Source organism: Tympanuchus pallidicinctus, unplaced genomic scaffold, assembly GCF_026119805.1.
Source record: "Tympanuchus pallidicinctus isolate F22 unplaced genomic scaffold, pur_lepc_1.0 scaffold4, whole genome shotgun sequence".
Classification (NCBI taxonomy): domain Eukaryota; kingdom Metazoa; phylum Chordata; class Aves; order Galliformes; family Phasianidae; genus Tympanuchus; species Tympanuchus pallidicinctus.
The window spans coordinates 26968599-26993178 of NW_026294758.1; positions in this window are offsets into that span (position 1 = coordinate 26968599).

The following is a 24580-nucleotide window of genomic DNA, read 5'->3' on the forward strand; positions in this document are numbered from 1 at the left end:
CAATATTGCAAAGTCTGTTTCCACAAAACCATTATTTTCAGTTTGATTACCAGAGTGTGGGGGTTTCTGCAACAAATTACCACATTAAAATAACAAATCTCAGACTAACTGAACAAATAAGGATTTAAGGCTAAAACGTGTATGCTTGCAATGGAGAGAGATGTAAAAGACAAACTGTCATACAATAAAATATTCCTACTAATTTAGTGTGATATTTAGCCAGTTTTAAATTAGGGACAGTGGTAAGCATTCAACAAGATCAGAAGACATTATGTACAAGCATCCTTATCTTCTATCTTTTTTCTACTCTTATGCACTTTCTGAGCAGTCTACAAATTAAGATAGGAATCCCGTGTAGCAAGGATTTGTACTTTAATTACATGAGAATAAACATCTCAACATCTCAGTTATTTGCAGTTAACTGAAAAACAACTTTTCTGAGTTAGGTAATAATTGGAATGGAATATTCTCTTAGTCCATTTTTACTCTAGCTGTTTGAAAGAGATGTACACAGCAGGGTTGGATGAGAAGGCCATTTTAAAAACTGCTTACATGCCACAAGATAAATGTATAACTAAGTTGGTGCATACCTAAATAACTAAAATGGTGTGTTTTCGTCAATGACTTTTTTTTAAGATTGATTTATTCATTCAGATATGTGCACAGATGGAGGGGGTAAGAATTAATGGAGATAAAATTGCTTTCAATTTGTTATAAATTACTAATTTGATTTACATTAAGGGGAAAAAAATCCAGAAGTATCTGTCTGACTGAGACATTTTGTAATTGAGAATTTCTTTTTAATAGTCTCTGCCAACTGTTTGGGGGTTAATATTTCTGTCACTTTGAAGAACTGACTTTGTAAGGCTGCCTAGCTAAGAACTTGAAGGTTGTTCAGTCTTTGCCACAACTCAGTTTATGACTCAGAAATAATTTGTTTTGTTTTCTGTTTTGAAATGCACATGCACACACACACTGTCTTGCACATCACTAGACTTAGATACAGCACAGAATGTCTCTGTATTGCATCACTGTCAACGGTTAACGCGCTGGTTCGGCCCGGTTCCGTGAGTAGCGAGGTGGAGGGATTTGTGAATCTGCACCTCCAGAAAGGGGAAACAGGGGACCCCAAAATAATTAGAAATAGCAGCAATAATCTGAGGAGAAAACAAACTGATTTACTAAATATGGTATCGGAATGCAAGATAACACACTATAATACAATATAATTAGAATTGAAGCTAATAAATCAAATACAATGAGAGAAAGAGAACTGAAGGCCTCCCCATAATGCTGAGATGAGATGCACAGATGGGCTTTATATCTGTTCCCCTTGAGCAGAAATCATTATAGAACAACAAACAGTCTTCTGGGGGAAGGTAGCAGTTCTTCTCTTCTGGACAGGTATCTGGACCTGGAGCATTAACTCTCCAATTCCCACTGCACTACGTGATGTTATGATATGGAATACTGATAACCAAAAATCATAAAACCATGACAATCACCATGAAACTTGCCAGACAATTCAGATCTTAATGACTTAACAAAAATTTCTTCATGCTTTATAGATTTTCAGTATACTCTGCTGATTTTCTTAAAAAAATTCAAGCTCTGATTTCTAAAACTGAATTTACTCCCATGTCTTGTTTGTCAACATGTGCTGTTCTATTTGTATTTAAGGATGCTGACTTGCCTGAGCTATCTATAAATGAGTTAATGTGAGTATCATCTAACCAGAGCAGTAAAGAGCTCATTAAGTTCAATCTGGTGAACCTTGGGTATTTTGATGACACCTATAACAGCACCTCCGTGTGCCTCTTTTAATATAGTTAAATTGTAAGTTTCTTTTATAGCATTAAACAGTATAATCTAGAAAATTTTACAGGGTTACTATGGGATTTAAACCCTTTGGATTAGTTTGCCTCTTCTGCTTACCTGCCAGTTGTGGGTACCAAGCTCCAAACAGCACACACAAAAATCTCTCTGTACTGAGATCTGCAAGCCTTGTCCTTACGTGATATGTACTGAGGAGGGTGCTGGGGAGCAGGGCTTAGTGCTGGAGAGAGGTGGGACAAACCGTCTGACTGTGCCTTTGCCAACTGTAGCTGTGCTGTTCCCAGATTGCTAACGTGTTAACACAGCTTGTTTGCAGCATCTGTGAGATTAAATTACACTCCTTGTTTAGCAATGTCTTGGTGTCCTGGCAGTTATGAAGAGTCCTATGTATGCTGGCTATGGTTTGTCTGGGAGTCATAACAGAGATCTTTGCAATGTCATAGAATTCAGTGCCAGTTTATCAAACCTTTATCAATTACTACATTGACGTTAGTCAGACTTTGATTTGGGGTATTTTTCTGCAAGGAATAACTAACTTTGTCTGTAGGCTTTGCCTTCTTCACACCATAAAATAAATCACATGGTATGTGATTTATTGATCATATGTAATTATTTGCATTAATTCTAGCAAACTATTTTTCAGCTCCCTTGGAAAAAGGCTTTAGAAATAAACTTCATGAACTACTTAATGTTCATTTCTACTGTAGGACCACAGGATCCACCCTTCAGGCACCGCTCCGGCCCCTTTCCCTCCCCGCTCCTCTAGCCCTGCCACTCTCCGAGGGCTGCAGCTCCGGCCCATGGCCGCTCCCAAGGATCTCCGTGGTCTGCGCCTCCTTCTTGATCCATCCACCGCCACACTGCGGGCTCCTCCGTGGTCTGCATGGTGCCCACGGGCTGCAAGAGGACGGTCTGTTCCTTCTTCGGCCTCTACTGGACAGCAGGGATCTGTTTCTCTCTCATTTTCTCACTTTTTGTTTTTGTTTTTGTTTTTCCCCTCTTCTCTACTGTTGCACGGCAATTTTCTCTTTTTTCCCTTTGTTAAATCTGCTCTCTCAGGCACAGTCTTTATCACCCGTGGCTCAGTTCTGCATACTGGTGGGTCCCTTTTGGAGCCAACTGGAGCAATCTCTGAGTTGCTCACAGCAGCCACCCCTGTAGTGCTGCACTACCAAAATCTTGCCACATAAGGCCACTACGCAGATACAACTGCAGAGCCAACTATTCTTCCTATGCAGAATAGCTGCAGAATTATCAGGTATCATGTAATAATAAGCAATTTCAAACACAGAATTGGTGGCAGCATAGTTTTGCTTAGGTGGGGAGGCAGACTCTGTGACTGAATGTGAATATTGAAGCCGCATTTTTTCATAAGTTAAATAATTACTTGTCAAGATACTAGTAACTAATATACTAATAACAACAAAAAAATGGGTTTTTTTCTTTTTTTTTTCTTTTTTTTCCGCCCTAGCCAAATTTACTTTCATACAAGGCAAGTTCAGCCTCCATTGAACTGGGAAGTGCTAATACTGCTGTGACAGATTTAAAAGCATACAATAGGATGGCACCATTTTTTTACTAACTTCAGTGCAAGCAATAAGTTAAGAAACATTTAAATTGTGATAAAACTTCCCCATGACATTTGAGAAGGCCCAAGGAGGGCCACGGAGATTATCTGAGGACTGGAGTACCTCTCCTATGAAACAGACTGAAGGAGCTGGGCTTGCATCCTAGAAAAGAGAAGCCAGTGGGGTGACTTGACTGTAGCCTGCCAGTATTTTAAAGGAGCTTACAATTATGAGGGAATAAAATTTTTACACAGGTAAGTGGTGATAGGGCAAGGGGAATAGTTTTCAACTAAAAGAGGGGAGATTTAGATAAGATGTCAGAAGGAAGTTTTTTACTGAAAGATTGGTGAGATACTGGAATGTGTTGTGTAGAGAGGCTACGGATGTCCCATCCCTGAAGGTGTTCAAGGCCAGGTTGTCTGGGACATTGGGCAATCTAATCTAGTACTTGATCTAGCACTTGGCAACTCTGTCTGTTGCAGAAGGGCTCTTGTGGTCACTCCCAACACAAGTTATTTTATGATTCTGTGACTATGATTCTATGATTTTAAGGATTTACAACATGCAAAGTCTTTGCACTGAGATCTCCTGGTGTGAAATTAAGTGTGCCCACAGATGAATGTAACTGACTATGGAAATGCATCATCAATACATTTCCTATCTGTGATCATTCAGTCTACCACATCAGTGCTCACTTCTGCACTTTATACTTAAGTTTTCCCCTACCTGGTATGAAAATCACTGTGTCTATGTCATTAATATCTGATCATATTAAATCTATTCCATAAAGTAATGTCGACTGAATGGCTTGCTTGTGGCTATATTTTAATTAATTTTGACGAAACTGTTTGTTTTGTCAAAAATATTCTGAACAACTAATATCACTCTCACAGTTGTCCTTCTCCATCTATGGCTTTTAGCTTGGGCAATCTGCCTTTACCCTTCCTGTCCCTCCTCCTGCTTTGTCAAAAACCTGTCTTTTTTTTTTTTTTTTTCCCTCCAATTGTGTCTATAAGGGGGCCAAGTTCATCAGGTTCTTCTTCCTAGTCCACAGTGCAGCTTATAATGTTACATGAACTCTCCAAAGAAACGCATATTTACTTCCTATGATACTATTTGTTTTTTCAGGTGTGACTTTTATTGTCTACTTCCTGTTACTATACCCTGTGAAGAGCCTGAAAAAGAACTGTGTGATTAATATGTATTTTCCAGAAGCAAGAATGTATGCTGCCTTTTTATTATAATTCTCATGTGTTGTTCTTAAATTGAATGACAACAAACATGTCAGCACAAAAAGTGGTATATGATTTAGAGGATTTATTTATTTTTCATTCTTTTATTTTTAATAAAATTTACTGTATTTTACTTTTAATAAATCAGATTAATCTCTAAATCTAGGACCTAGTCTTAGAAAAGGCTGTCTTTTTTCCATGGTCACCCTTTGGAATTCTTTTTAACTTTCCATATTATGCCCACAGACAAAAAGGCAATGTAACACTCTCTTAACATGTTGATGGTATTACAGGGCATTCTCCCTCCTTTATCACTTTTATAACTGTACAAAAGTATTCACTGTGATGGAGTAATCCCTATTTCATAGAAATCTGTGCTAAATGATGAAATGACAGCAAGCAATATTTTGTTGTTTTTATTTTTATTTATTTTCACTATAGAAGCAGCTAGGCACTTTTGGCTAGATTTGGAGGAAATTGGGAAATTTGTTCTTGAATTTATACCAATAGAGGTGTCTCTGCAGTGAAACACTTTTTTTTTTTTTTTTTTTTTCTTTTCACTTTTTCCTCTTAAAGATGTCACTGACTAGAAAAAGTATTAGCATTTGGAATATTTTTGCCTATTTGCAGAGCCACCAATGTGATTGAGTTTTATAGTTAAGAAAAATTGTCCAGTGTTCTTCATAATCTCATATGAAATTTTTTTTCACAGGCTTTTTCTTTCTTCTCTGTTGGGTCAAGATGATTTTCTTACCATCCTCATTTGATAACACAGATCAACAGGGGATTCAGCTCTATTAAAGAAGATTTTTAGAATGAAATCCACTCTGAATATGGTTCAATAAACTCCATGCAATAATAATTTTTTTAAAAAAAACAAAGGTGCACACAGAAGTATCTGGGGAATTAGCATAAATACAGTGTTTCACTTGGATTCATACAAGAAGGACCTCTGGGATAGTTAGACACTTTCAAAGTAGCCCATGGGGAAAAACAAAAACAAAAACAAAAACAAAAAACAGCACCCACAACTCTTTGTAGGATCCTAAAGAACACAATTTTCATATTAATAGAAAATTAAACTGCCCATCAAGTATTCTTTAGCCATTGCTTTCTCTTGTCTATTTGCTTTTCAGATAAACATCTTTCATAATAAAAAGAAACTCCTTCATTGTCATTTATTGCATTTAATCTCCACGGTTTCATAACACAATAATATACATGATTTTTATGTTTGAACTGTTCTGAAAAATGCTCTCTGGATTCTCCATTAACTAATTTTCCCTAACCTTGTACTCCTTTCCTCTTTGAGTTTTATCTAATCTTTTTGACTATTTTTTAAAGTTCAATTTTGAAGTGGTTTTGGGTCTCACCACTGTTGTGATTTCAGATTCGATCTTTGCAAGATTGTTCTATTTTTAATTTTAGATTCAATGATTAAAAAATATTGGAACTGAAAACTGAATGCTTGACGAGGTCCAGAAGGATCTAGTCCAGAAGGATTGTTCTGTTCTAGTGTTCAACCAACATTAAAAATTTCAGCACTTAAGCAAGCTAAAGAAAGTGGAGTACACTGGTGGAGCTTGACGTATGGATGTGAATAGACTCAGTAAATATTTTCAAAGCTGTTTTATGAACAGTTTTAGAGAACTGTTAACATTACTATGTTCCTCAATTTGAATATATGATTCTATATAATGTGACTTCAGAAATTATTTACAACAATTATTGTAGATTTACAAACTGCTGTTTTCCAAGCTTTATTTAAAGTTTGAAGAAATAGATAAGACGTCACGTTCTGTTCTAAACAGATCTCTGTATGCAGGATGAGACAGCTATCTAGATAGACATATCTTTTCTCAGAGTGAAAAGTGAATTTGAAAGAGATTGTCAATTTTTTAGTAAATAACACTGCAAATAAAAGCAGAAATGGCTGAAACTCTGAATTCTAAGTGCCATGATTAAAGCTTCTTCAGATTGGCATCCTTACTGGATTCTTGAAATCTGTAAACTTTGTATTTGTTGTTAGCAAGCTGAACTAAATTGGACATTTTTAAGGGAGAATATCTATGTAAATACTTAATTGTATTAGTTGTCCCAAATGACACACTGTTCTGTTTCATCGATAATGTTTCATCACACACTGCACAGAATCAAAGTATTCCTCAGACTTCCCCAGTTAAGCAGGGCGGAGCTGTCTTTTGTTCCTCACTGCTAACAGCTTTTTGCAGTGCCATCACTTTCATTCTCACAATTTGTATCTTCTTTTCTAATCCTTCTGTCTCTCTAGCTCAACCTCCAGCTTCCACCTGTTCCCAGGGACTCCACAAAAATTTTTTTGATCTTTGTCATACTTTGTAGTGGCTCTTCCTACTTCTATGTGAAAAGGGCAGTTTTTTTTTTTGCTAAACCTACCAAAGTAAACTGTTTACCTTTCCCACCAAAGGAACCATGGTAGATGCAGTGTACAGGCAGAAATCGTTTCTAGTAATTCTCACATTCCCATGAATGCAATTGCAAGCATGATGAATTGAAGCTTAAAATCAGAATTTTTGCAGCAATACTAAGATGGCTTGTTCTCCAGAGACTCTAGATGTGTTGAAGAGCATTATGCATCTCCAGGTTTTCTGTGGGTTTTCTGAAGTAATCAGTGCATTTCCTGTCACATTGTTGCCAGTTCTGTAAATTAGATAGAAAAGGAACAGCACACAAGGCAAGGGTAATATTGTGTTTTCTTGCTGGTTGAACTTTACTGTCTGAATTAAATGGAGATTGAGACTTCAGAGACAGAAATTGAAAGAAGGCGTTCAAAAAAATTTCAAGAACAATATCTTGAACTTAATGACAGAAAAGGTTCTTGAAATAAATTTCTATAAAGTCACGTACTAAACATTCACTTTCAATCTGTAGTTAAGGGAAGTTGAGTTCCCCAAAAGGTATTTGGTGGAGCATTTAAAGAAAAGATGGTATAATTTCTAGGAGAAGCAAATATGGATTTATCTGGTGTACATATGCCAAAAATATACTATGTACTTTGTTGCAACAGCTATTCATTCCATGAAAGTGTGCTCTTATGACCACTCTTAAGGAGTTCAGCTACTTCCAATGAGAACTCCCATGGTTAGATTAGTGAATAATATAGTTTATTAAATTAAAAAATCACAGATCTTTTGGATTGTTAGACCTAAGTACACTCTCTGCAAAGCTTGGCAAAGCTAGCCAAGACGATGATAAATATCATGACTGAGTACAATTGCATTAAAACATGAAATAACTCTGGAGAGATGTCTGTATTTCTGGTGTGAATCTGAATTTCCATGTGTATTAGTCTTACCAATATGTATCCTTATGCAGAGGTAAGAGAGGCTTGTCGACTGATCCCAGCTTGTCTGCAGTGATATTCTTCAACCACTGAGCTTCCAGATTTATTATCTTTTAAGCCATTTGTTTTGAGGTTGAGTGTCTCTAGTCAAATACAACTTTGTCTTGCAAAGCTTACTAGAAAACATGTTTTTTGATAGAAAGCTAGAAAACTTATGGCTAAGGACTCACACAGAAAACCAATGTTTTTTAGTTGCAAAAGTATCATCAGTCCATATCCCGCAGGATGATCCTGGAATTTGGCCACAGGACCTTCACCACACTCCATGTTGATTTTTAACTAGAGTCAGTATATCAGGCTTCCTTTGTATTTGCTAACAGCTGAGATCACATTGCTTAGGGAACTATAATGGAATGGATTATCCAGTGCAGTGCGTCATTAAGATTTCACTTTCTCTCAAGAGGTGGACATTTCAGTAACACATCTCTAACAATATTCCACAGACCGAAGAGTTTGCAGTTCTGGAGAGTGGGCTTTAACTCCTTCACAGTTGACACACTCTAGTGTTTAGTTAATTATGTGACATTGCTTTAAGAAGTAAGATGCTTTGAACTTCTACAGTAGTGACGAGTCCTTTGTTCCTTGTATGACTATTTCAAGTTTTATTGGTCAAATGAAGATAAAATGCTGTTTTTACAAGTTAATGAAAGGACCTCTGTTTTATTTTTTGGCAAAATGTACAATGAAGTACCAAATTACATTGGAGAAACCCATAAGGAACATCAGGTGTTTGTTAGAACAATCTTAGAAATGCTTGATAAAGAAGATATATATAATATATAAATATAAATACATATATATAAATATATAAAATATATATTAATTTGTGTTAGTTAGTTGTGTTAATTAATGAGTGCTGTGTGATAGAGAATCTGAACCAGTTTTCTAGAACTCATTTTGTTTCTCTTTGAATTTGACTAGGTTCCAAACAAGAGTGATAACAACTACTAGTTGAGAAGTATTTCCACATTTTAGTCCATGTAGTCAAACAAAGATAGAGAATCTATCCATTATCAGACCATAATATCTTACCTCACCAGGCCTTTGTGCCAGATGTTTTGATGCTTTTTGTATGGACTGCTCATAAACTGTAAGGCATTTAAATGATATGAGCTCTTTAACTAGTAAACTGAATTATTAGTCCTACTGACAAGAAGCTTTTCTATTTATTTCTACTGTCTTTCAGTGACGATAATACTTTTAACAAAATATCATCAACTTTATTTAAATTTCTTGACTAGCTAGACAAAAAAGAGCCTCTGTCCCACGGAGTTGGCTGTCTGACTGTTCTCAAATAAACATGTTGGTGTAAATGTTCAGCCAGGGAATTAAGAGATCGTGAAGGAAGTGGGAAAAGAGAGCAATATAAGATAACTAAGGCTAATACAATCATTTTGCATAGATGTTTTAGTTCAGAGTTTGTTTTTGTACATGCACAATAATTTTTATGTAGATAATGACTATGAGCTCTATAGTTATAGAAATTATTATTACAGCCTCCTCTAAATAACATGTCTGTAATCAATAAAAAGGTAAATTAATTCATAATTTAAATCTACAAGCTTCCTTTATATATATTCTCTATTTTTATGAAATTTTTGTTAAGAGTCATGTTAGTTTACAAAACATAGATCTAAATGTTCTGTTTGCCTTTTTCCTCTTCTAACTTGGTCATAATTGCTGAATTTGTATCCACTAAGCATTGGCCTGTCCTGTCCCATAAATTGACTGATTTTCCCCTTAGAATGATAACCCATCAGCTAGGCTGTAGTACTTACACAGACCTGAAGAGGCACCCTTCATTACTGTCATCAGATTCCACAGCAGAGAAGATCTTCTAACGTTTCCAGTAAGCATACCATACAAAAGGAAATAAGAAGGTGAAATTTTGAATGGAGTAGTTCTACACTTTGACTTCCCGTATGTCAAAGAAGGCTTACTCTTAGCAGTTTCAAAAACTAATTTCAGGAAGTACCTCATTTCATATGTAGACACATTCTGACAGCATTTGTTGTTAAGAGGTATTCTGAAATTTCTAATCATAGGAGCTAACAAAACAGTAGGTGAAACTCTAATATAGGTGAGGGGCCCTTAGTCAGGGCACTGTTATGGTCACATTGCTAGATGTAGCAGCAAGAGATGGCAGCAGCTGGTAATAATGGGTAGGGTAGTTGGAGAACATGCATTTTCTGCAGTTCTATGATGACTAAGTTTTAATTTCTATATCCTCAATGAACAAGATGATCGTTTATCTCTGAAATCATTGAATTCTTTTACTCTGCATACTTTATTTAACATTTTCTAATGCTATGTGTAGAGACCATTATGTATTCATAAATTTATTCACCCTCAGCAACATAGAAAGATCTTAAAAAACTCCAAATACAATAAAAAGCAAACCTTATTGTGTGTCAAAACTTTTGTTACTCACGTACATTTTTGAGATCATTATTGCAATATTTTATTCAGTGATATTAAGCTGGTAGATTTAGTTATCTGGTTCAGAAATGTGTACAAGTAAAGGTCAGAGCACAAGTCAGGCTCCTATCTGCTATTAGATTTTAACGCTAAATATAATTAGACTATTGCTGTCTTTAATGTTAAAAATAGAGCGAGTTCTTGCAGATTTTCAACTCTTGGTTCGAGTGTCACGAAGTACTTTGTAAGCCTTATCTAATTAGGCTTTACAATGCTCTTAAGATAATGGATAAAATGACTTTTATCTTTTGAACAACCACCTTAAAATGTATAGAATAACCTTCATGTTATCTTTTTGTGTTAGACTGTTTCTAATATTGCAAGCAATTGCTGCAAATGCAGTTCATTTGTACAGTCATTTTAAGGAGTGTCCTGAAATAATTTGAGAAAAAAGGTATACAAATATACTTGAAAAGAAGTTTATAGTAGTTAGTCAGAATGTAAAGATTTTCTTTAAATTATCTTTAGAGCCATCTGTGTAACTGATTTCTTGAGTTCCAAGGACAAATTTAGCAGCTACTCTAATTAAACAAACTACAGTATATATTGAATAGTGATAGACCAGTTGAAAGTCTTTAACTTATGATCTAAGAAGAAAAGCTTAATGGTTCATCATAGTATTGTAAGGTGTACAGTCCAGCTTTTAATGCTGACGTCTTTACCTACCAACAGAATGCAGGCAGAGTAAAGGAAGGAATAACAGTATAACAACCTGATCTAAGCCTCTAAAAGAGAAGGATCCAATCAATTCCTCAGGATATATTTCCAGAGAGTTTTCCAGATGAGATTTTTATAATCATTTATGTATGCTCTACATCAAAGACCTAAAGATTTAGAAATATCTAAATCTAACAGTGCAACCTTAGGGAAAAAGACGTTCTCTTTAGAAGTTGATTGCTTTCCTATTGAAGCCATTATCTTTGATTTATTCAGCTTCTGATGGTAGCTCTGCTAAAATGTCTAAGTAATTCAGTATGGATTGTATAGTTCTCTGCCCTTAACATTTCATTCAATAGCCATATCAGGAGGTTTTTGTTTATGATACAGGAAGTGGGCTAAAAGATTCATTAGTCTTCACATTTGTTTTGTGATAACAGTAGTCTCCTATATTTTAGTAATGTGACCAATAAACCTAAAAGCAGTTCTATGGGGCTTTTTATGGGTCCAGAAATGTTTGTTCAACTGTCTTTATTCATACATCCCCCTCAAACATCTCATACTATATTGTTTATTTGTTGTTAAGCTCCCACAGTGAAAAATTTTAGTGTTGTATTGAAAAAGTATTGTATTGATGATAATCATATGCAATAATTCTGCAGTAGGAAGAATAGATTGGCTCTGCAGTTGTATCTGTGTAGTGGTCTTATGTGGCAAGATTTTGGTAGTGCAGCACTACAGGGGTGGCCGCTGTGAGCAACTCAGAGATTGCTCCAGTTGGCTCCAAAAGGGACCCCCCAGTGTGCAGAACTGAGCCACGGGTGATAAAGGCTGTGCCTGAGAGAGCAGATTTAACAAAGGGAAAAAAGGGAAAAGTAGAAGGGAGGGGAAAAAAAAAAGTGAGAAAATGAGAGAGAAACAGATTTCTGCAGTCCAGGAGAGGCTGATGGAGGAGGGGGATCCGTGTGGGTTTCCCCTCTGGATCTGGATGGGTGAGATGGCACCCTGTGGGAGGGAGGGACTGTGGGTGGAGCAAGGGCAGAATGTGTCTACGTGAAGTCTTAAGAGCTCACCCCAACCACCATTCCCTCTTCCTCTGTTCATAGTGGGGGGTCATAGAACCATACATAGAATGGCTTTAGTTGGATGAGATCTTAAAAATAATCTAGTTCCGACTTCCCTGCCATGGGCAGGTTTGCCCACTGCTAGATTCAGGCTAGATCAGATTGTGTAGGGTCCCAATCCAAACAGACTGTGAATATCTTCATGGATAAGACCTTGGTAACATTTCTGGGAAAGCTGTTTCAACACCTTTTTCACTGAGTGAAAAATTTCCCCATATCCTCTAATCTAAATCTTCTTGAAAGAGAGAATTCCCTGTCTCCAGACTGAACAAACCCAGCTCCTCTGGTCTTTCTGCATGAGAAAGGTGCTCCAGTCCCCTGATCCTCATGACTGTCATATTTAGCTGCTTCAGTACTTCTACATCTTTCTTATACTTTGATCAGGGTCCTGGGCTCCAGATGGGGTTTCTGAGGGATGAACAAAGGGGGACAATCACTTCCCTCTTTTTTCTAGCAGTGCAACCACTGATGCAGCCCAGAATACAGTTGGCCTTCTGAACTGCAAGTGTGCACTGTTGGCTCATGTCAGGTTTTTCCCTCACTGTAATCCCCAAGTCCTTCTCAACAGGGCTGCTCTCAAGGAGTTCTTCTCCATGTTTTAACACATATCTTGGACTGCCTTGGCCTTGTTGAACTTCATTAGATTCATATGGGCCCACTGAAGCTTTTCACTTCTCACTGGATAGTATCTCTTCCTTTACAAGATATATGTCTGAGAAGAAGTTTCAAGACAAGGTCATTAATGAATTTTTACCACTGAAAGATCTGGGTACTAGTGACGACTTGTTGGATCTTTTCAAAGATCATGTATAAATGAATACTGGTTAGATCTCTTACACCAAATACAACTTTTTTCCTTTTTGAAACTGCGAGTTGATTGACAAAGGATTTGAAAGGATGTAGCTTTTTAATGAGGTATAAAATTTATTGAATTAAGGTAATCTGTTATGTGTTAATATACTGTCAAATCATATGTGTAACAAGCAAAAAAAAGCTTCTTCTCTTCTTCTATGTACTCAAAGGAACCTTATCAGATCTAGCACTTTCTATAAATATTTTTATTATGTATAGATACTTTGTATTTTGAAGATGTAAATCATAGGATACCAATGAGTATCTGAAAGTCTAAATCAAGGTAGTTTATACATTACAGAGTCACTGAGAGATATTTTGGTCATTAGGGAAGCAAAATACTCCGATTTCCTTTGTTTGCTAGCTCTAAGTACTGAGCAGTGATTGAGATGGAAATCTTTGGGATCTGGCTGAATGAGTCTGAACGTGGTGGAAGAGAACTGAACTCTGGGTGTATGATCAGAAAAGGCAGAGTTAGTGAAAATATCCTCTGGGTCATCTAATAACACCAAGTTCCACAGAAATTCTTCTATCCCTCTGTCTTCTCTCATGCTTTTTCATTCACGTACTAACATAGGTAAGACAACAAACTGAGTAATTTTGCTGGATGTAAAGTCAGTTTAATATCGCTGTTTTGTGCTTGTGAGGTACTACAATATTACGTGATCTATCAATAATAAGATTTTATTTTTGTTTTTTAATTTGAAAGTTACAGAGACTTGTTAAACAATCTGCAAAACTGGGTAATTTGTACTCAAGAGTAGGAAGAGTTAGATAAGAATCCAGTGTTGTGGGTACACTTTATAATCTATCTAGGCAACACTGATTAAGTTCCAGAGAAGTAGCAGAATGGTGTTAATATTCAAAAAGTTAAATAAAGGGGATATATTTTGAATTGTAACAATAAACAACTAAACAATATCAGACGTTTGTTTAAACAAAATTAATTCTACTACAATTAACTCAGAGAAAGATCTGAGTTTTTCCTTCTGAAAAACAGGCTTGTGTTAGTTTCCCGGACTATTGTAACCATGAACTGGAAGAAGAGTTAAAGATAATTTGACTAACTGAAGTTATAACAAAGATCAAAGAACTGTGTGAATGTACTAGAATATTGACTGAGAAAGAGCAATATTTCTGAATATTGCATTTGTAATAGTATGAATAAAATTCTACGTCCATTCCTGATGCCAATTTCCAGAAAGGAGATAGCACTTACTTTGGTAGACGATTCTTTATTTTATTTTGTTTGTTTTTTAAAACAGTTTATAAGCTTTTTAAGCAGGAGTGATGTATCAAAATCCAAAATTCCAAACTGAAAACTAGAAGCTGAACCACTTATTATTAAATATTAAACAACCAATTCAGTCAGTTAGTTGAATCTATAATGAATTAAGAAGAAATTGTTTGAATTAAAATCTTGACTGACAGAGGAAAATTATACTTATTTAGTTTTGCTATATACAGGATTATGGTGCAGACTTCAGAACGTAGTGACAAGGGATATTCTGGAAAGCTGAAATAAGAAGGGGTAAGGCATAGTTATCTATCAAGAGAAATTTACAGGCTAAGGAATTGAAACTGTCAATGGGTAAGAAATATAGTGAATCATTCTTCACTGAGCCAGAGGCTAGAAGACCTAATGAGCTAATAATAGTGTGCGTTTCAAACCCACAGGACAAGAAGTCATCAAAATGACACACCAAGATAAAGAGGATCAGAAAAGTAACTTGATTGGGATTATATGTGATTAAAACTTCTCAGTATTAATTGTGGGAAATGACAGAAATATTTTTCTTGATGGAAGCAATAATAAAGTGTGATGGTATTTCAAAACAATATATCTCCAGATATGGATAATAAAAAAGATTTTATCACTCTGCATTAGTGCTCTTTTCTTCATTTATTTTCCCTCCAAATGAGAAAATTGCAAGAAAAAATGTTTCCTGAATATAAATAAGTAATGTAGCATTACACTCTGATGTAAAATATGCAGGTGAGGTAAAGCTTCAAATTGAAAGACCAATACAAAACATAGCAGTAAGGTAACATGGAAGAAAATTGAAAAAGAAATAGTGATTCATCAAAGAGCATCTTCTTTTATTTAAGAAAAAAAAGTCATATTAATTTTGTATTCTTGACAGGGCAAGTATAAACTGGCTTTTGCTGTTATTGAGGTCTATGTTAATTAAACATAGAAATATCTGATTTGTGTTTCAATGGTATGTATCTGTGTCATGTATTCTTCTGGGATGTGAATCTTTCTAGGAAGTCTTAGATGAGATGAAAACAGTAGCAGTGGCAGTTATGTATTTTCAATCTGACAACTCACCTGCCACCTGAGAGTTGTGGCCAATTTCTGTCTTGCATAAGGTGACCCGGAGGAAATCCTGCCCTCAGATGTGCTTTGAACAGGGGAGTGGTCAGCGTGTACAAAATCTTCCTGCTTTATCTGTTGGTTGTGTGAATTAGAAGGAGAAAATTTTACAGAAGTGTGTTTGATTTGTACATCGTCTCTGAAAATGGAGAAAAGTACATTTGGTATGAAAATACTTATTTCAGGTAGCTGATTTTCAAAGTATAAGAAGTCCATGGTCTCTAATTACTTGAGCTTCCAAACTCAAGTGAAATGTCAGCATTTTGGATCGAGTCTCAATGTGCTTTTTTTTCACCTGTGTTTTCCCTGCTTGCATTTTACTTTAATGGCCCTGCCAACAACTGTTAGGTGTTAGGTTTCTTAGCAGCAGACTCAGAAACTCCAGAAGCAGATTAATTTCAGAAAGATTGAACTTGCATGCAGGATTTGTAAAGTGCTGTAACAAGTGTTATCACCACGCATATCAAGGTGTTAAGTATTTTAGTCTTAAACCACTATAAGATTTGTTCATTATATTTCGAAAAATATTTACAAGAATGCTGAAAAAAAATCACATGATAAATATTTAATTATCTGTGTCAATTTCATACAAAGAATCCAACTGCTTTTTTTTTATGGCAACAAAGTGCAGAAAAGACAGATAGTCCAGTCAAGGATAACTGTTAAATTGAAAATCATTCCACAACCATATTGACAAGCTTGAAAGTTTTATTTGGAGATATGCTTTTATCAAGTAACTTTACAACCACATATTTATACTGAGATGATGAAACCAGGACTCTTGGGTAATTTGGAGGACTGCTTGTATCCTGGGCTAGTTTTAAAATTTATTTTATTTATATATAGTTTTTAAATTATATGCATTTGTTCTTTTTGGATCTTGATACTTATATCATTATGCATTTGTATGTTATGTTTCGTTGGTATTTGTCTACAAAAAGTTCTTCAGTGCAACTTTTGCAAATACCTGTTTGCAAAAAGCAAGTTACCAGGTTTTCTTTTTTCATTCATTCTTTTTTTTTTTCCTTCCCACCACATTGATTTTTATTTGTATGGGAACTGTTGAATCATGGCCTGAACCACTGATTGATCACCTGAGGCAAGTACGAGGTCAGCCACGGGAGTACAAGTGAAGGCAATTTACCTGTATGACTGGAAGGGATGGAGCCTGGCTTCACCCCTCCTAGATCACATTTAATGTCTGACTGCCACTACGGAAGGCTCTCCTTCTGGAGATCTCTTTCTCCAGAAAGAGATCCTTCCTTTTTGGAGTTTTCCACTGCCAAGGATATGGGTGAGTATTTCTTCTTTGATTGTTTCTTTTTTACCACAATAATCTTTCCAACTATAACACCTGTAAAGAATCATCCTAACTGCACTACTCTTCCAACTGCACATTATTAAAAATATACATATATGTGAATCTATTTTTAGAGAAAACGTACACTTCTTCCTTCTACTCCTTCCTCTCCTTCGTCTCAGCTCCTTATAAGATAAAACTATTTACTTCTTATTCAACATGGCAACTTCTATTTAGTCTGACTAATTCCTATGACTGTCATCTCAAAATATATTCTTGTATGATGTAGTTCATAGCACATCCAAGACCTCAGATATGTTTTAAACTATATTCCTTGCTTTGAATGTTATATTTACACATCAGAAACATTTTTCTAACTTTCAGACAGCACATTCTTGGAGGACTAGAAATCTTGACTTTGATTTTCTTTTCATAAACAAGGCAATAATCTACACATCCACTAACTCATCAGTGCTCCATCTCACAGTCCTATAATCAGACTAGGAAATCAATTTTCACTCCCATTGCCTTTTATGCAAACTGAAATTGCTCTATCAAAACCACTCCTATGAATGAAAATAGGTCATCTCTATTCTTCAGTGCCTGAATAATCCCTTAGAAGTGACAACCAAGATTAGTTAATAATGGGTTCATATAAAAAAATTGATAGATACTAGTAGATGAAGACGTATGTTCGAAATAGTTACACTACATGTCCATATATGATCTACATAGAGAAATGGGCACTTATCTGATAGTTTTTTGTCTGTACTTGACTAATTCCAGTAATGCAGTTGTTGACATCTGAAAACTCCTGCTGTGTTCTTGTTGAGGACATATCCAGACTATGATATTCCATGGAGTTAGATATACTACACCTCTAAACAAGGTCTGCTTTCTGCTCTATATTATTTATTTATTGGTAGATATATCTCTGGTATATTTCTTTTATCTAAAAATTATCCCGTATATTTGAGTATTTCCCTATTTCTTTAATACACTTTAGATATGTACTCATTTTTGAGATAATTTTCACAATTTGCTGAAAAAAAATGACAAACTCTATTCTCGTTTATTGTTAAGAAGGAAAAGTTACTGATGGTGTGCTCAAAAGAGACTTGAAGATGCATGGTAGTTGACAAAGGAACAAGGTAAAATCTGAAGGGTTCTCATTATCTGAGTAAAGGGAATTTTGGCTTTGATTCTTGATTAATAATGAATCCAATTAAAAACAAATTTCAGTTCTTGTATTTTATATGCATAAGCGGAGAAAATGTGTGCTTCTGAATTAAAAATTAGTTGATGATAGTAATCCATGAGCATAAAAATCTTAAGTGTATATATCAAAACTGGGCAGCCAACTAACAAGTTGCCTTGAAATGCTGAATGTGGTGAAACAGAATTTTATAAGAATTCACTGGCATGACTATACTACCTTGTAATATTGCTGTGTAATGAATAATACATGATCCTCTTTGTTGAAGAAGCTATGATGAGATGATAGATGAGAGTCTACCAGAATTGTCAAGGCATAGCGTCTGAGAGAAGTGACTTCTTAAAGTTCTTCCTGTGTCTACATTTGTATACTTTGTATACTACTTTTTCAAACCCAGTGATTGCATCCCTAGGTTTAGCCTTTGTCCCTGATTTTCTAGCTGAATTGTACAAATATATTCTCCTGACTAAGTAGATTTCCCAGCTGGAAATATGAGATTTCATACTCTTTTAAAAATATTTGTTTAGATCCTACATTTGTTCATCACTAACCAGCTCTTCTCACATTTTTCTTTAGTGAAGAGTGACATTCAAACTTTTAATTAAAAGCACTGTGTGTCTCTATCTGTTTATGAGACGTAATAAAGAAACAAATGAAATACACCATATTTAGCTGTTCTGGAACCCTTACCCTCAAAGTAACTTTTGCTTTGCAGAATTCCTCTGACACTGTGCTTGAGCAAAGTACAGTGCATGAGGACTGGTGTTAAAGATTTACATCTGTGTCTGGGAGAAGAACAGGACTAAGATGTCTCATATCTACTAAAATAATTACTTGAGAAATGAAGCATGGTATAGTTTCTAAATAAATTATAATACATATTAAAATTCTCATAGTACATTTCCTATTATTCGTCATAAGCTTGGGCCTCATTCTGATACTGGATACTGAATGGTGTAGCTAATGGAATTATGCTGGTCTCCTACTTGATGAGAACATGGAAAATCTGATCCGTAGTTTTTAATTTATAATTCTTTATAGATCCTGACTGACTAAATTAAAGTAAAAATAAATTGCTTGCCACTTAACTGTATAGTGTTCTATTGGTCAGGGAGTTTAGGAAGTTCACAGGAAACTGATTTATATATCCAGTCCTGTTTATATAGCCAGCTAGTTCTTTGTACAATTGCTATATTTCTTTGCACCGTAGAAGATAATTTTTAGGGAGTTTTTCTTTTTCCTTTTCCGTTTCCATTTCCGTTTCCTTTTCCATTTCCTTTTCCTTTTCGTTTTTGCAAGTAATGTATTACTCTTGATTGTGTAAGTAAGTTTGAGGTCAGCTTTGGTATGTCACAAAGAAATACATAAGAGTTTGTATTTACAGGCTCTTTAGAAGAGATAGGGGATAGGCTAAGTAAGAAGGGTGGGAGAGTTGCCCTCTATGTCAAAGAGTTGACAGACTGTGAGGAGGCCCCTCTGAGATACAGTCAGGAACAGGTTGAGAGCCTGTGGGTTAGAATTAAGGATGGGTTTAATAAAGGTCTAACAAAACTGGTGATAGAAGTATATTAGGCCACCTGATCAAGGGGAGACTGTTGACAAGGCTTTCTTGCTTCAGATGCAGGAAGCTTCATGCTCTCTGGATCTTGCCCTGATGGGGGACTTCAACCATCCAGATATCTCTTGGAAAGACCACGTGGTGAGTTGCAAGAGGTCTAGTAGGTTCCTGGAATGCGTTGATGATAACTTTCTCGTGTGGGTGTTGGACAGACCAAACAGAGGTGAAGCTTTGCTGGACCTGCTGCTCACCAATGTAGAGGAAATTATTAATGGTGTTAAGATTGGAGGCAGCCTGGGTTGCAGTGGCCATGCCCTGGTCAAGTTTATGATCCCGAAGGATGTGGGCCTGGCAAAGAGTGGCATCAGGACCCTCAATTTTGGAAGAGCAAACTTTAAGCTGTTCAAAGGACTGTTGGCCCCTGGGATGCTGTCTTTAAAAACAAATACTGAGGAGAGCTGGCTATTGTTCAAGGATGTCTTCCTGAGAGCACAAGAACTCTCTGTACCTCTGAATAAGAAAGCGGGCAGAGGAGGTAGGAAGCTGGTGTGGCTAGATCAGGACTTGCTGGATGTGCTGAAGGTGAAGAAAGGTGTGTACAAGCTCTTGAAACAAGGTCGTGTCACCTGGGAAGAGTACAGGGATGCCGTCTGGACTTGCAGACGTGGGATCAGGGAAGCCAAGGTGCAGGTGGAACTGAACTTGGAGAGGGACGTGAAAAACAATAGGAAGACTTTCTACAGGTACATTGGCCAGAACAGACAAGCCAAAGCGAGTGTACCTCCTTTGGTAAATGTAGAAGGAGAACTCGCTTCAACAGACGAAGAGAAGACTGAGGTACTGAATGAGTTCTTTGCCTAGGTCTTCACTGGCTGCCAGGATTCCAGTACTTCTTATGTCCCTGAGCCCTGCATCCTTAAACCTCTAGATGGGGACTGGGGTGGTAAATCCCCCATCCCGCTCTGAGGACAGAGCAGCTCCGAGACCTCCTCATGAGACTGAATCTGTACAAGTCTATGGGGCTGGATGGCATGCATCCCAGGGTTCTGAAGGAGGAATCAACTCTGAAAGTGTTGATAACTGCAGGAAGAGGAGAAATGCTTTTAAGTTGAGGGAAGGAGATTTAGGTTGGATGTCAGGGGGAAGCTCTTTACAGAGAGATTGGTGAGGTGCTGGAACAGGCTGCCCAGAGAGGTTGTGGATGCCCTGTACCTGGAGGTGTTCAAGGCCAGATTGGATGGGGCCCTGGGCAGCCTGGTCCAGCATTAAATGGTGAGGTTGGTGGCCCTGCCTGCATCAGAGTGGTTGGAGATTCATGATCCTTGAGGTCTCTTCCAACCCTGACCGTGATTCTGTGATCTGTGATTTTGTGATACAATGGAGGCTAACTGGATGCAACATAGCAGCAGTAGTAAAAGAGTGTGTAACTCCCTCATCCTACTGTTGACAGTGATGTTGAAATCCTGTCATAATGGCCAGCAACATTTTTTAGGTGTAAATATATTCAAATGTTATTAAGAACAACTCAACTTCTATCTAATTTTAGTACAATTTATTCTGAGTAAGTTTGGAAAGCAAGATACTACTGCTAAGCCAAACCTCAGATTGAAACAGCAGTGTGCTGAAAAGACACAACCATTAAAAATTGTTGAAATAATCATTCATAAAGAAATCTGAAAACTTGGGCAAATATTCTGTAAGACTAAACCAATAAGAAAAGGAGTAGCTTTACTCATGCGTATTTACTTATTCCATACATGCATGTCAATATCTGTTTCTGGTAACATATATCTATTTTATGCTTACAACTGTCCCTATTTGCCAAATATCTTTTGTACTACTTTTAAGGTACTAATGATTTTAATGCAAAATCGAACAACTTAATTTAATGAATGTTTAATGAAATCACTTTAATTTCAGTTTTCACTCTGTCTTCACACTGAAGATTCTGTATAATGAGGGGAGTGTTTTACGGAAATTAATCTCGTAAATGTTTACTTCTAGACTGTTTCTGATCTTATTTTATTTTGTTTTATTTTATTTTTTAAATAGGCAGTGTGAAAATGGATTTTGTTGGTGGGGGTAAGAGTAGTGGTAGTTCCCCAAACTAACATAAATCCCTCATTATATAAGTAAAGTTATATATACATTCTTCATATTCCAGAAAAAGAAAACGAAAAACATTCATACACTTGTTTATTTTTTCTTCCAAAGCATTCATTTTCCAGTTTCTGTTGTCAAGAGAATGAAGATATTCTGTTGGTTTACCAGCAGGTGGGTATTATTAACGTCTTAGTTTCAGCTGGGCTGGAACTGTTTTATTTAGAGCGTCTGATACGATGCTATGTTTTAGTTCTAGGAAAAAAACAATGTTGATAATACATTGATATTTATAGCTGTGCTAAGTAGTGCCGTACAGAAGTCATTTGCAATGGGCCCATGGAGCTGGGATGGAACAGAATAAGGATAGCTGACTTAACATAGTGATATTTTGTACCATATGACATCATGCAAAAGGAGTTTTGAAGGGATTCACCTTGTTCACTTCTGTTGATCAGGGGTCCAGCTGGGCATCAGTTAAGGCGGTGGTGAGCAAATACTTTGCAGCTGAGACTAGGACAGTTAGCCACATAATAGTCCACGAACATCAGTTAACTGCAGACCAGAGTAAGAAAAAAACCCCACAAAAATAGATTGTAGTAATAGTCTCTTTCTAATACCTTTTTTTTAAAACGCTTTTACAACTTACATGAACATTGAATCTGATGCATTTTTTAGGCCTCAAAGCTTTCTTTTTAGGTTATTTGATTTCTTAATCAAACTTCTAAAGATAAGCAAAGTTGCAAATCATTCAGAAAATGAATTTATTTCTATAATTGAATGTATGTTTGGTACCACATAAAGAAACAGGAAGATATATCTGGCAGTTCCATTTTCTGGCATTGGTTTTATTCTTTGAATTATATAACTGCTAAATTCGTCATTTTATTTGAATGATCTGCTATAAACTGAAAAGCTAATTATTGTTCATGATTGGCCTGAAAATACGTTTGTGGTTAAAATGTCTGTTTGACCTATAATTCTGGAGTTTCAACAAAAAAGAAAGAAATTCTACTTCTGCTGAAGTTCTTTTGTCAGAGACCTAATAATATTGAGAAACTGAAAACTTGTTAGCTGTAATAATAATGAATTAAGTTTGTGAGACAAACGATCTCTAAAGTTGAGGTAGCTGGTGTCTGAATAAAAATGGCTGTATTATTATTAACGCAATCATTCTTGAAAGTAGGTTTGTAATACATGTTTGAAACTGAACTCTCACAGAGATAAAGCAAAGTCTATGGAGATAAAGCATATAGAGACTGAGATGAATTTCTTGGCTGTAGACACTTTATTTAAATAACTTGGCATAAGTATATTTCTATGTTAGAAAATCAAATTAAATGAACCTTATTAACCTTGTGAAGTAAAATGATAAAAACTTAAAAAAAAAAAAAGATGCCTGTTAACTTTATGATTTCTCTGTATCACACGTGCTCAGTTTATTTTTACGTCGAACACTTATGTATTATCCTAGATTTGTTCTGTGCAAGTGATGCATGATATTGCTCAAAGAGCAGCTAGTCAGTGTTTTAGCTACCTGTCTTATGTAAAACTGTGATTTACCTACTATACATTCTCCAAATTCACTTAGACAACACAATTTTTACTCCCTTCATTTTTACTGTGCTCATCACTGTAGTAGCTGAAAACTTCACAAATATATGCAGGAACTTAACCTGGTATTTATTCTGCAAAATAGTTCAGTGGGTATGCTAATTAGATATGCTAAATGGATATAAAATAGAGGATATGCTAAATCAGTACAAGCAGTGACATTTTCTTTTTTGTCTCTGTATTGTTATGTTCCATACTATTCAGCACTTCAGATATTTGAAAGCACATCTCCCAGTGACTTCATTTGCAGTTCTACAAGTCTGAAGAACAGTTTTATTTAAGTGAATTGTTCTGAATTCCAAATAAGTGTCATCAGAGAAGGAGAGAACATATCTAAGTGCTCCTGCCCTAACCTTGATTTTCTGTGCTTATTTTTTGAAGAGCTTTGTCCAATTCTATCCACTTTACCTGTTTTCTTCCCAAAGCTGCTTAGTGTGTTTAAGTATGCTCCTTGATGTCTTTTCAGATATTCTATAAGTTCTTTACTATCAACATTTCAGTGTGACTTCTTAAAAGTCTCTCTTGAGCCTTGTGCAATTCTTGCTTTTAGTTCAGATGCCTTTTGTCATCTATAGCAACTTGTGTCTGGATCAGTGGTTGAAACTTTCAAAATCACAAGACCAGATAGTTTTTTCGAGTGGAAAAACTTTGACTTTAAAGATTTGTCTTTAATTCAAGTTAATATTTGTGACCATTTATAATGTTGTTGATAACTGAGTCTTTATCTACAAGAGAGAGAAATGAGAATTCCATCTTTTTTCAATTCAGTTCATCCTATCACTTTAACATTTACATGGGCAGAACTACTGCCATCTTTCACTGGTTCCTAATCTGCCAACCCACTGCTCAGATTTGCATGAACGGCTAAAATTTTATTCTATAAATATACATGAAACTTCATTTTCAGTCTTGCCATAGTAAGGTAGAACTTCTGGATAAGCTTCTCAAGATGAGTAATGTGATGGCAGTATATTATGATGAAGATTAGAGTCTGGCTGTGGTAGCAGGTGATAATTCAGTGAGTGCAAATTCCCTCCCTGATCATACTTGTATGCCCAGCACTTTGTAAGTATTTCCTGGAAGCACTTTAAGGGAGAAGAGCTGGCAGCACCTTTCTAGGTTCTCAGTAGTCAAAACTGTCAAAATAGAATGGATGAAAGAGTTAAACCAAGCCAGATATGCATTTAGGTGACTGGAGAGTAATGGTTTCTAACTGCAGTAGATTTTGATTCAAAATTCATGGTTTTAATTCTTGCACTGATTCTGGTTGTGAGGAAATTGGGAAG